The sequence below is a fragment of the Poeciliopsis prolifica genome, unplaced genomic scaffold, assembly GCF_027474105.1.
Source record: "Poeciliopsis prolifica strain line A6 unplaced genomic scaffold, Auburn_PproV2 SCAFFOLD123, whole genome shotgun sequence".
In the NCBI taxonomy this organism is placed as follows: Eukaryota; Metazoa; Chordata; class Actinopteri; order Cyprinodontiformes; family Poeciliidae; genus Poeciliopsis; species Poeciliopsis prolifica.
Window position 1 is genome coordinate 415,963 of NW_026562498.1, and position 10,581 is coordinate 426,543.

The window sequence follows — 10,581 nt, forward strand, 5'->3', positions numbered from 1 at the left end:
CAGCAGGGTCCTGGAGGGTGCATGGGAGTTTTCCCAACCAGTCTACATGTGCTTTGAGAACTTGGAGAAGGTGTTCGACCGTGTCCCTCGGGGTGCCCTATGAGGGGTTCTCCCGGAGTATGGGGTACCGGGCGCTTTGATAGGGGCTGTCAGGTCCCTGTATGACCGGTGTCAGAGTCTGGTCTGCATTGTCGGCAATAAGTCGGGCTCGTTTCCGGTGAGGGTTGGACTCCACCAGGGCTGCCCTTTGTCACCGATTCTGTTCATTACTTTTATGGACAGAATTTCTAGGCGCAGCCAGGGTGTTAAGGGGATCCGTTTTGGTGGCCTTAGGATTCATCTCTGCTTTTTGCGGATGATGTGGTCCTATTGGCTTCATCGGGACGTGATCTGCAGCTCTCACTGGAGCGGTTTGCAGCCGAGTGTGAAGCGGCCGGGATGAGGATCAGCGCCTCCAAGTCCGAGACCATAGTCTTGGGTCAGAAAAAGGTAGAGTGCCTTCTCCGGGTTGAGGGAGATGTCCTGTCCCAAGTGGAGGACTTCAAGTATCTCGGGATCTTGTTCACGAATGAGGGAAGAAGGGAGCGGGAAATCGACAGGCGGATTGGTGCAGCGTCCGCCATGAAGCGGTGCTGTACCGGTCCGTCATGGTGAAGAGAGATCTGAGTCAAAAAGCGAAGCTCTCGATTTACCAGTCGATCTACGTTCCTACCCTCATCTATGGTCATGAACTTTGGGTAATGACCGAAGAACGAGATCGCGCATACAAGCGGCCGAAATTGGTTTTCTCCGTAGGGTGGCTGGGCTCTCCCTTAGAGATAGGGTGAGAAGCTCAGTCATCCGGAAGGGACTCAGAGTAGTCCACATCGAGAGGAGCCAGTTGAGGTGGCTAGGGCATCTGGTCAGGATGCCCCCTGAATGCCTCCCTGGTGAGTGTGATTCGGGCACGTCCCACCGGGAGGAGGAGGCCCCAGGGAAGACCCAGGACACGCTGGAGGGACTACGTCTCTCGGCTGGCTTGGGAACGCCTCGGTATTCCCCGGAGGAGCTGGAGGAAGTGGCTGGGGAGAGGGAAGTCTGGGCCTCCCTTCTAAGGCTGCTACCCCCGCGACCTGACCCCGGATAAACGGCAGAAGATGGATGGATGGATGGATGGATGGATGGGTGGGTGGGTGGATGGGTGGATGGATGGATGGATGGATGGATGGATGGATGGATGGATGGATGGATGGATGGATGGATGGATGGATGGATGGATGGATGGATGGATGGATGGATGGATGGATGGATGGATGGATGGATGGATGGATGGGTGGGTGGATGGATGGATGGGTGGATGGATGGATGGATGGATGGATGGATGGATGGATGGATGGATGGAATCCAAGCAGCCAGTGTTTAAACTATCCAAGAACATAAAACACATTTAAAAAATAATTCAAATGTCCAACTTTGGATCTGATTTATTTGTGATTTATTGCAAAGCTTTAGCAGAAACAGAACAAAACTCAATTCACCAGCTGAGAAAGATTAGATAACATGTAACAATCCTAATCCAGGTTATAAAAGGAATCAACAAAAAATCCCAAAATATATGGAGTAAATCACAAAATGTTGATGGAAATATTTAGTAAAACCAAAAGTAAAACCTGATTGGTGCTGATTTCTTCCAAACGGTCCAGAATCCCAGGATGAACAGAGACATGAAAACTAAATTTGGAGGAATCAGAACATCTCAGCTCAGAAACTTCAGTCACATTTCAGGAGAAACTCGACGGTTTCTGCTGTTAATCCAGTCAAATCTTTAAAGTCATGAAGGTCCTGCTGGGTAGCAAGAACCTTTCTGGTTTCCTTTATTCTTGAAGCGTCGCATCCTGACTTCGTCTGAAACGGTGAATGTTTTTCACTTCAGCCATTTTAAAGTAAACAGATCTTTGGTCAGAAGCTTCGTCTGTCTGTCAGCTTTTCAAGTTTTTCTCCTCAAATTATTTGGAATTTAATACAAAAAATATTCAGACAGGATAAAGTGATTATTTAAAAATAAAATGCATGTTGATTAATATGAAGGAAGAAAATGAAAATGAATTCTATAAACAGTTTTAAGATAATTTGAAGAGCCTCACCTTATTTTAACGTAATGCAACATGAAGTTTAGAATAAATCTAAATATTTTTGACTTATTTTGCTTTTTTTTCAACAGGTTTCATCTTAAACTATCTTCTAAATATTTCCATCAGGATGTCAAATATTTAAAATTCTGTTCTGTGATGATGATCCATGAAAACTAAAGTTTAAGTATTTTAGAACAATAGATAAATGTGACGCGTTGAAAGACGTTGAGCTTGTGGTGGATGTTCCTACAAACACATCATGTTAGTATTTATTTTGTTTTTATATTAGTTTATAGTTTAAGTTAATTGTGTATTTAGATATATTTTCTAGCTGTGCATATATTGTTAATGTCTGGTTTATTTACATGTTTTTGAGGTGCTGCTGATAAAAACCAGCAGCAGGAGGAAAACTGGAGAAATCATTTGTTTTCTGAAATACTTTATGTTTCAAGTTAATTTTAATTAGTTCATTTTGTCACTTATTATTGTTTTTGCTAAGCTAAAGTTAGTTTTGCTGTATTTGGTTCATCGGATGTGTAGGAGCCATTGTTGTCACCACCAGAGAGCGTATTGTTTTGTTTTCTGAGTGTGAGGGGAATGGGTTATTTAAGGTCGATTGTAATGGTGTTCAGGTGTTGACCATTGAAAAGAGGACACAGTTTTTTACTGTGTTTGGTTTGAGGGTTAGAAACGAACTTTATGTATGTAAATGGAAATTATAATAAAAGACTTTCATACTAAAGAAGAGCACTACTCTGAAACTTAATCCGAACGCACGTAAAAACGAACTACACCCAGAGGCAACCACTAGTAGCCCTAAAGTAAAGGATTTTGGACGCTACAGGATGCTTTAGTTCATTTTGTATTGGGTCTTTTGTCATGTTGTGCCTCCATCATGTGGTTGTTGTTGGTCACTAAACCCATAATTAATCAGCCTTTTGGACCCACATTAGTTTTTTATCCTTTGGCTCATTCTTGCATTGAATCTTTATGCTTTCATCATTTTTGGAAGAATTAAGTTGAAACTTTTTCTACTTTAAAGACTTTTTTGTCCTCATTTGAGTCTAGTCCCTCACTGAGCCGTAAAAACTTAAATTAGAAGATTTCAGTCTAAATTTAAAAACTATTATTTTAGACTAAATATTAACGTAATGGATCCAGTGAAATAATACAGGAGAAACATAAAAAATAAAACAGAGGAGTCACGTGGGACCGCCGAGGAAGATGGCAGCGCGCTAGGAGAGCTCCAGAAACCGACACCTTCATTCCACTTTTTTGGGGAATATACACCTCCCAATCTAACTCAGATGTCAGTACATATGACACGGTAAATCTGGAAGTCTTTTAGTGAAAGCAGATATTTACTATTTATCGACGGAATGTCAGGCAACAACAAAGCTAACTTTTTCAAAGGTGCGGCAACGAGAAGTAAGCTAGCAGCGAGGACCAGCCCCACGCCTGAAAGCACTTCTGCTAACCTACCGACAGACTTAAGCTACACGACAGAGAAACATCCCGACTCCAACTTTATGGAAGAAATACGGAAAATGAGTGCAACTCTACAAATGGTGGCGACGGATGTTGTCTCGATTAAAGAAACAACTAAAGAGCTTAAGGACTCCGTGGAAAACATCGTAACCAGGCTGGGCGAGGTTGAACAACGAGTGTCCGATATTGAAGATGCAAACGCCCAGACGGAGAAATGTGTTAAGGCATGTGGCGAGAAACTGGCGACACTCTGGGAACGAGTGGAGGATTTGGAGAACCGGAGTCGGAGGAATAATGTGAGAATGGTGGGGCTGAAAGAAGGCAAGGAAGAAAGAGGAAACGTGCGTCAATATGTGGAAAGGATCATCGCTCAAGGCTTCGGCCTCACGGGCAACGAGTTCGAAGTGGAACATTATGTAAAATTTATGTCGGTTGTGGGTTTCGGAGTTCGGATGGTTGTGTTGCCCGAGGACGATTTTCAAGGCGCCTCACGGACCAAGTTTAATAGGGGGTTAAGAAAAGGACTGAAGGTGGCAACATGTTCTACGTTGCTTTGCTAAGTTCTAATCTTTTTTGTTGTTATTGGTTTTTTTCGTTTTGTTTGTTTGTCTGTTTGTTTGCACCAGGTCAGTTTATTTTAGTATTGCTGGTATTAGACATTATGTCAATGTATTTGTACTCCCTTAAGTGGCCGATTAAATCATTCAAAGTATACCAAACAGCAAAAGATGTCTAAGGGATATATCAACATAATATCGTGGAATATTAATGGATGCGGGCACCCAATTAAAAGACAAAAAGTTTTGACTTACTTAAAATCCAAAGGCGCTGATATAGCATTTATTCAGGAATCACATATAAAGGGGGATGAAGAAGCGAATAAGTTCAAAAGAGGATGGGTGGGTAAAGTGTACCACAGCTCGTTCTCAAGCAAACGAAATGGGGTAATGATTCTTATTAATAAGAATATAAGCTTTGTTATGCTTAAACAATATAACGATAAAGAAGGACGGTTCATATGTGTTGAAGCCTTGCTGAATGGAGTCAGGACTGTCCTTTGCAACATTTATGCTCCCAATCAGGAAGAACCCAACTTCTTTCACAACATTAATAATATGATAGGGAACATGGAGGGCCATATTATTTTGGGAGGCGATTTCAATCAGGTGATGGACGGATTTATTGACAAAAGTACGCTGGGGGGGGAGATCAATACCTAGGGACAGGGCTGCAATACAAATGCTGGCACAGGACTGGAACTTGGTGGATATATGGAGACTGGTAAACCCACGGGAGAGGGAATATACTTTCTACTCTCATAGTCACAAGAGATACTCCAGAATTGACTTTTTTTTAATATCTAATAAGTTAGTTGAATCCGTAATGGGCTGTGAAATAGGAACAATTATTATAAGTGACCATGGCACAGTGGAGTTACATATGGACCTCAAAGTGGAGAAAGAAAGAAAAGGACGTTGGAGATTTAATACTATGTTACTTCAAGATGAGGCATTTAGTAAATCCATCCTAGAGGATCTTAATTTTTTCCAAGTAAATAATGGCTCTACAGATACTATAGCCTCAGTGTGGGAAGCCTCGAAAGCCTACATTCGGGGAAAATTCATTGCGTATGCATCAAAAATTAAAAAAGAAAACAACAGGAAAGGGAAAAAGTTGGAAAAAGAAATTTGCTTACTAGAGAAACAAATAGTACAAAATTACTCAAACCATTTATATCAAACACTATGTAATCTTAAATATCAGTTACATGAACTATATAATAAAAAAGCTGAATATGCGTTATTTAGACTTAAAACTAAATTTTATGAAGGGGGAGAAAAAAGTGACAAATTATTAGCGAGACAACTTAAACAAGATAATTCTAATAACATCCCATTAATTAAAAAAGATGGTAAAACATTCACTGCAACCAAAGAAATAAATAGGATTTTTGAAGAGTTTTACAAAAATCTGTATACTTCTACGAATAACTCTGACACGGAGGAAATGATGGCTTATATCTCATTGTTGAAATTACCTACCATGTCCAATGAGCAGAGAGAAAAATTAGATGCTCCTATTAGTATGGAAGAAGTCAAAGCTACAATCTTGTCTATGAAACCTGGAAAATCACCGGGCTTGGATGGCTTTCCAGTCGAATACTATAAGAAATATATTGACATTATTGCTCCAATATTATATGATGTATATAGAGAAGCCTTTGAGTTAGGCTCTCTACCTGACACTCTTAATGAAGCCCTGATATCACTTATTCCTAAAAAAGATAGAGATGTCTCAGATCCATCTAACTTTAGACCCATTAGTCTTATAGGAGTAGACTGCAAAATACTAACAAAAATACTAGCATTGCGGTTAGAGAAAGTACTTCCAGACATTATAAATGAAGATCAGGTGGGCTTTATTAAAAACAGACCATCAGTCGATAATATGAGAAGGCTTACTCATCTAATACACCTGAACTATTCTAACCCAACTCCGATTGCGGCGCTCTCTTTGGATGCTGAGAAAGCCTTTGATCGTGTAGAATGGGGCTTTTTGAAAGCAACTCTGTCTAAATTTGGATTTGGTGGTACATTTTGTAAGTGGGTTGAAATATTATATTCTAAACCAAAAGCAGCAATTATGACGAACGGACAGATATCTGAATTTTTTCATCTCTCTAGAGGGACAAGACAAGGCTGTGCTTTATCCCCACTGCTTTTCACGCTGGTCATAGAACCATTAGCAGTTGTGATAAGAATCAATCCAAAAATTAAAGGTGTTCTGGCAGGAGGAAAAGAGCACAAGTTGCTTATGTATGCAGATGACATCTTAGCTGTTATAGCTGACCCAAATATTTCTGTCCCAGCACTATTGCAGTGTGTTGAATTATATTCAAAATTTTCAGGATACAAGATTAATTGGAACAAGTCTGAATGTATGCCCATATCCCAAACATGTCACTCAAATTATATTACACAATTTAACTTTAAATGGGTTCCTTCAGGTATGAAGTATCTGGGTATACGACTTCATTCAAATATAGAAGAAATAATGCTACTGAATATGGAACCGCTTCTTCAAAAGATAAAAATTACTCTCGACAAACTGAAACTCTCTTTATGGGGAAAGGTGAATACAATAAAAATGGTGATAGCCCCGCTATTCAATTATGTGTCTATGATGGTACCTACCGACATCCCACCCCAGGTTTACCAACAATATGAGACTTATGTCAAGGAATACCTCTGGGACAAGAAGAAACCTAGACTTAGCATCAAGAAAATGTGGTGTACAAGGGACATAGGAGGCATGGCTCTACCTAATGTACGGTTGTATAATCTTGCATTTGAGATGTCGAGACTGTCCAAGTACTTTGAAAAAGGAGAGACAAAACTGAGTTGGATGATTATTGAAGAAGAATTAGCGAAACCTTTTAGACCAATAGATATCCTTTCCCATGATAAAATAGACAATAGACAGCCTCTTCCTACAAACCCAGTATTAGCACATTCTAAACTAGTATGGAAGGAGATACATAAACTATGTAAGATGTCACATTTAAAACAGTTGTACTCCTCATTATGGTTTAACCCTTCCATTCGTATTGGAAGAAAAACAGTATATTGGGAACAATGGCTGAGGAAAGGAATACATATTGTGGATGATTTATATAAAGATGGGGTTTTTATGTCTTTCTCAGACATTATGCTGAAGTATAATATAAAAAAAGATAATTTTTGGAAATATCTACAAATCAGAGACTGTATTGTTAAAGGAAATTTCATACATACTGATAACCCAATACAAGAATTTATGGGCTCAAGCAAAACCAAATATAAAGCATCCACATTTTATAAATTATTTAACAGTACGCAAAAGGATATATGTAAAAGTCTGGGGACTGTCTGGCAGAGGGACCTTGGCTGTATTTTTAGCGATGAAGAATGGTTGAAAATACTTTCGAATACTGGAAAGTACATCAAAGAATCGAGAGGGAAATTTACGCACTATAAGATAGTACATAGATTTTATTTCACCCCATCCAGACTCCATAGAATGGGCCTGCTCAGCAATAATCTGTGCTGGAAATGCAAGACCGAAGCAGGAACTTTCATACACGCAATATGGGAATGTAAATATATCTCCCCATTCTGGCAAGCAGTATTGCAACATATTGGAAATTGGATAGGTGTGGAAATACCCATGTCACCAAGATTATGCTTACTGGGGGATCAAACAGTGATACCTAACACTTCAAAGCATCAAAACATCGTGGTACAGGTGGGGACTGTTACGGCTGCCAGAATTGTCCTCAGACAATGGAAATCACTGACTGCCCCAAATATCAAAAGTTGGTTGGGATTGATGCTTGAAATAGTGTCATATGAACGAATGCTGGCTAAGCTGAATGATGATTTAGAAAACTATAAGAAATCCTGGAACAACTTTCTTTCTTGCAATGTCGGGTCAAGTAAACCCCTTTGAGAATCTGCTGTTGTGAAAATATTACTTCTTATAAACCTTTGGTTGGTAGGGTTGACTATGCTCATACCGAGGATGCCTTTATATGTCAATTTTCCGTGAAAATTTTATTGATTTGATGTGTGCAGACCTGGATGCCTTTTTTTGTTTGTTTGTTTGTTTGTTTTTTTTGTGTCTTTTTTTGTTTTTTTTTTGTTTGCCTTTTAAGTTCTCAATGTGGGATTATGAGGTGGGATCGGGAAGGGTTGAATATTTGTATTTGTGTTCTGAAAAAATAATAAAAACTTTAATAATAAAAAAAATAAAACAGAAACAAATTTTTAAAGGTAAAACTGCAAGTTAAAATTGCAACTTAAAGTTGATCCAAACTAATGTTCATCTTTAGAATAAAATCAAATCTTTATATAGTAAAAATAATATGCTGTATTTGAGTTTACTAACATTTAAAAAAAGAGAAACTAATTTAAAGCTTTTTAGATTGAAGAAGCAACACTCTGAAAGCAGCTATAATCCAAAACCTTTCTGAATAAATTCACATGGTGATTTTGGTTTATGGCTATAGATTTTTATATTTTATTTAGTAATGTATTTTCTGCTATGATGATTTTGATACATCATGTTTAGCTCAGATGCAAGGATTAAAGTCAAACATTATTGCTTTATATTCAGAATTTCCTAATGCATTTCCCAGCTTTCTGCAGCAGAGATGGGTTTTCATTTTCTTTCTCCATCCTGATCTTCAGCTCCTCCAGAACTTGGACCTTTTCTTGCTCCCCATGTTCCTTCATCTTCTCTATCAGGACATCCAGATGTACCAAAATGGACCCTGAGTTAACATTCAAAGCAATCTGCTCCAGTTTGATAATACAACCATAGGCCTCATCCAGCAGAAACGACATTCTCCTGTCAGTTTCCTGATTTCCTTTTTAAGGTTTTCCAAAACACTCTCACATTCTGCTTTATTCTGTTCATATTTCTCCTTGACATCATCCAGGGTCTTCTGAACTTTTGTGGTCTTTGTCACATATTTCCAGTTTACTTTGACATGATCTGATGCTGGACACTTGTTGGTGCAAACTGTGCAGCGACCATTCTTAATGACCTCACAGTGTTCTGGTTTCCAGGCCATTGTGCATCCAGGATAGTGACAGTTCTCCTCACAAATATTGCAGGTGATTGCTCCTTCTAAAAACACCAACAACCACATTCCTCCCCTGATTGGTTCTTTTTCTTTATAGGGCTCATCAACTTCTATAGTGAAGTTCTTGTTGTTCTTCATCTCATCTTCATGTTTCTTTAGAGCTTCTTCAGTCTGTTTGATTTCATTCTGTTCTGTTCATTCACCTCGATTCTGTCCTGCAGGTTCTGGATGCAGCCCGTCAGTCTAATCCGTTCATTCAGAACCTCCACTGTTATTATCAGTGGTTGAGGTTCGGTGTTTTTCAGAAAGTCTCTCAAACGACCCATTTCTTCATTTGTAAAGTGCCAGTCGTATTTATCACCAGGTTTAACTCTCTCTGTGTGTCTCTGTGTCTTCTGCTGGTTATTAAACATGAAGTGAGAAGGCTGATTCATCTCATCTCTGGAACATTTAATCTTTGCAGCTTCCAGAGCCTGGAGAGCATTTTCAGGTGGTCTTCCATCAGAGTGAGTCATCAGAGCTACAATGTTTCTCTCCAGATCTTTTCCAAACAGAGACGTCACTGAATCAAAGATGTATCTCAGTCGGTCACTCAGTCTGTTATCACTGGCCTTCATTACCAGACCCACTGCATTGATCTGATGAACTCCATCTTCTGATCGAAACAAGTCCAACAATCTTCGACTGACAGCGTTGTCTTCTCCAATCCCTCCGGTGCTTCCATATCCAGGAGTATCAATGATGGTCAGAGAGAACGGCAGAGTCTGACCTTCAAACCCAAAGATCTGATAGACGATCACATCTGATGTCTGACTTTCTGTTTGGCTTCTCTTCTCCTCCTCTACAATCTGAAACCAGACATTATCCTCAAACTTGACTCCCACAGCGTAGTTGAACAGAGCGTTAACCAGAGTAGATTTTCCTGCTCCTGTTTCACCAACCAGTAAGATGGTTTTATTGATCTTCATCTCATCTTTCTGTCCAACAGTCAGTCTGCTCAGAGTTCCTATCATCTTTCTTTGGTATCAGCTGGTAAACAGCAGGGGGTCCTTTATGGATCTGAACACTTTCTGAGATTAAAGCTTTCCGATTAGATGAGGTGATTGCCATTCTGCAGAAAAACAGGACCAACTTTTATTCATTAAAATGCAAGCAAAATGCATTGCAAATTATTTTATTAATGTATTGATAATGCGATGAATCATCCAAAACAAATTTAACATAGTGATATATTATATTCAGTTCATGTTTATGATGTGATAAAAGGTGTTATGTGGTGCTCTATGGGTAAAACGTAGATTGAATTAAATGAGCTTTAGAAAACAGGGTATTTCTGTTTTTCTTGCAGAAATACCC

General features: G+C 39.2%; 1 pseudogene; it reads right to left on the minus strand.

Moving 5' to 3' along the window:
* Nucleotides 1–8,749: 8,749 nt before the first annotated feature.
* On the minus strand, nucleotides 8,750–10,335 carry LOC129355004 (uncharacterized; annotated as a pseudogene).
* Nucleotides 10,336–10,581: the final 246 nt, after the last annotated feature.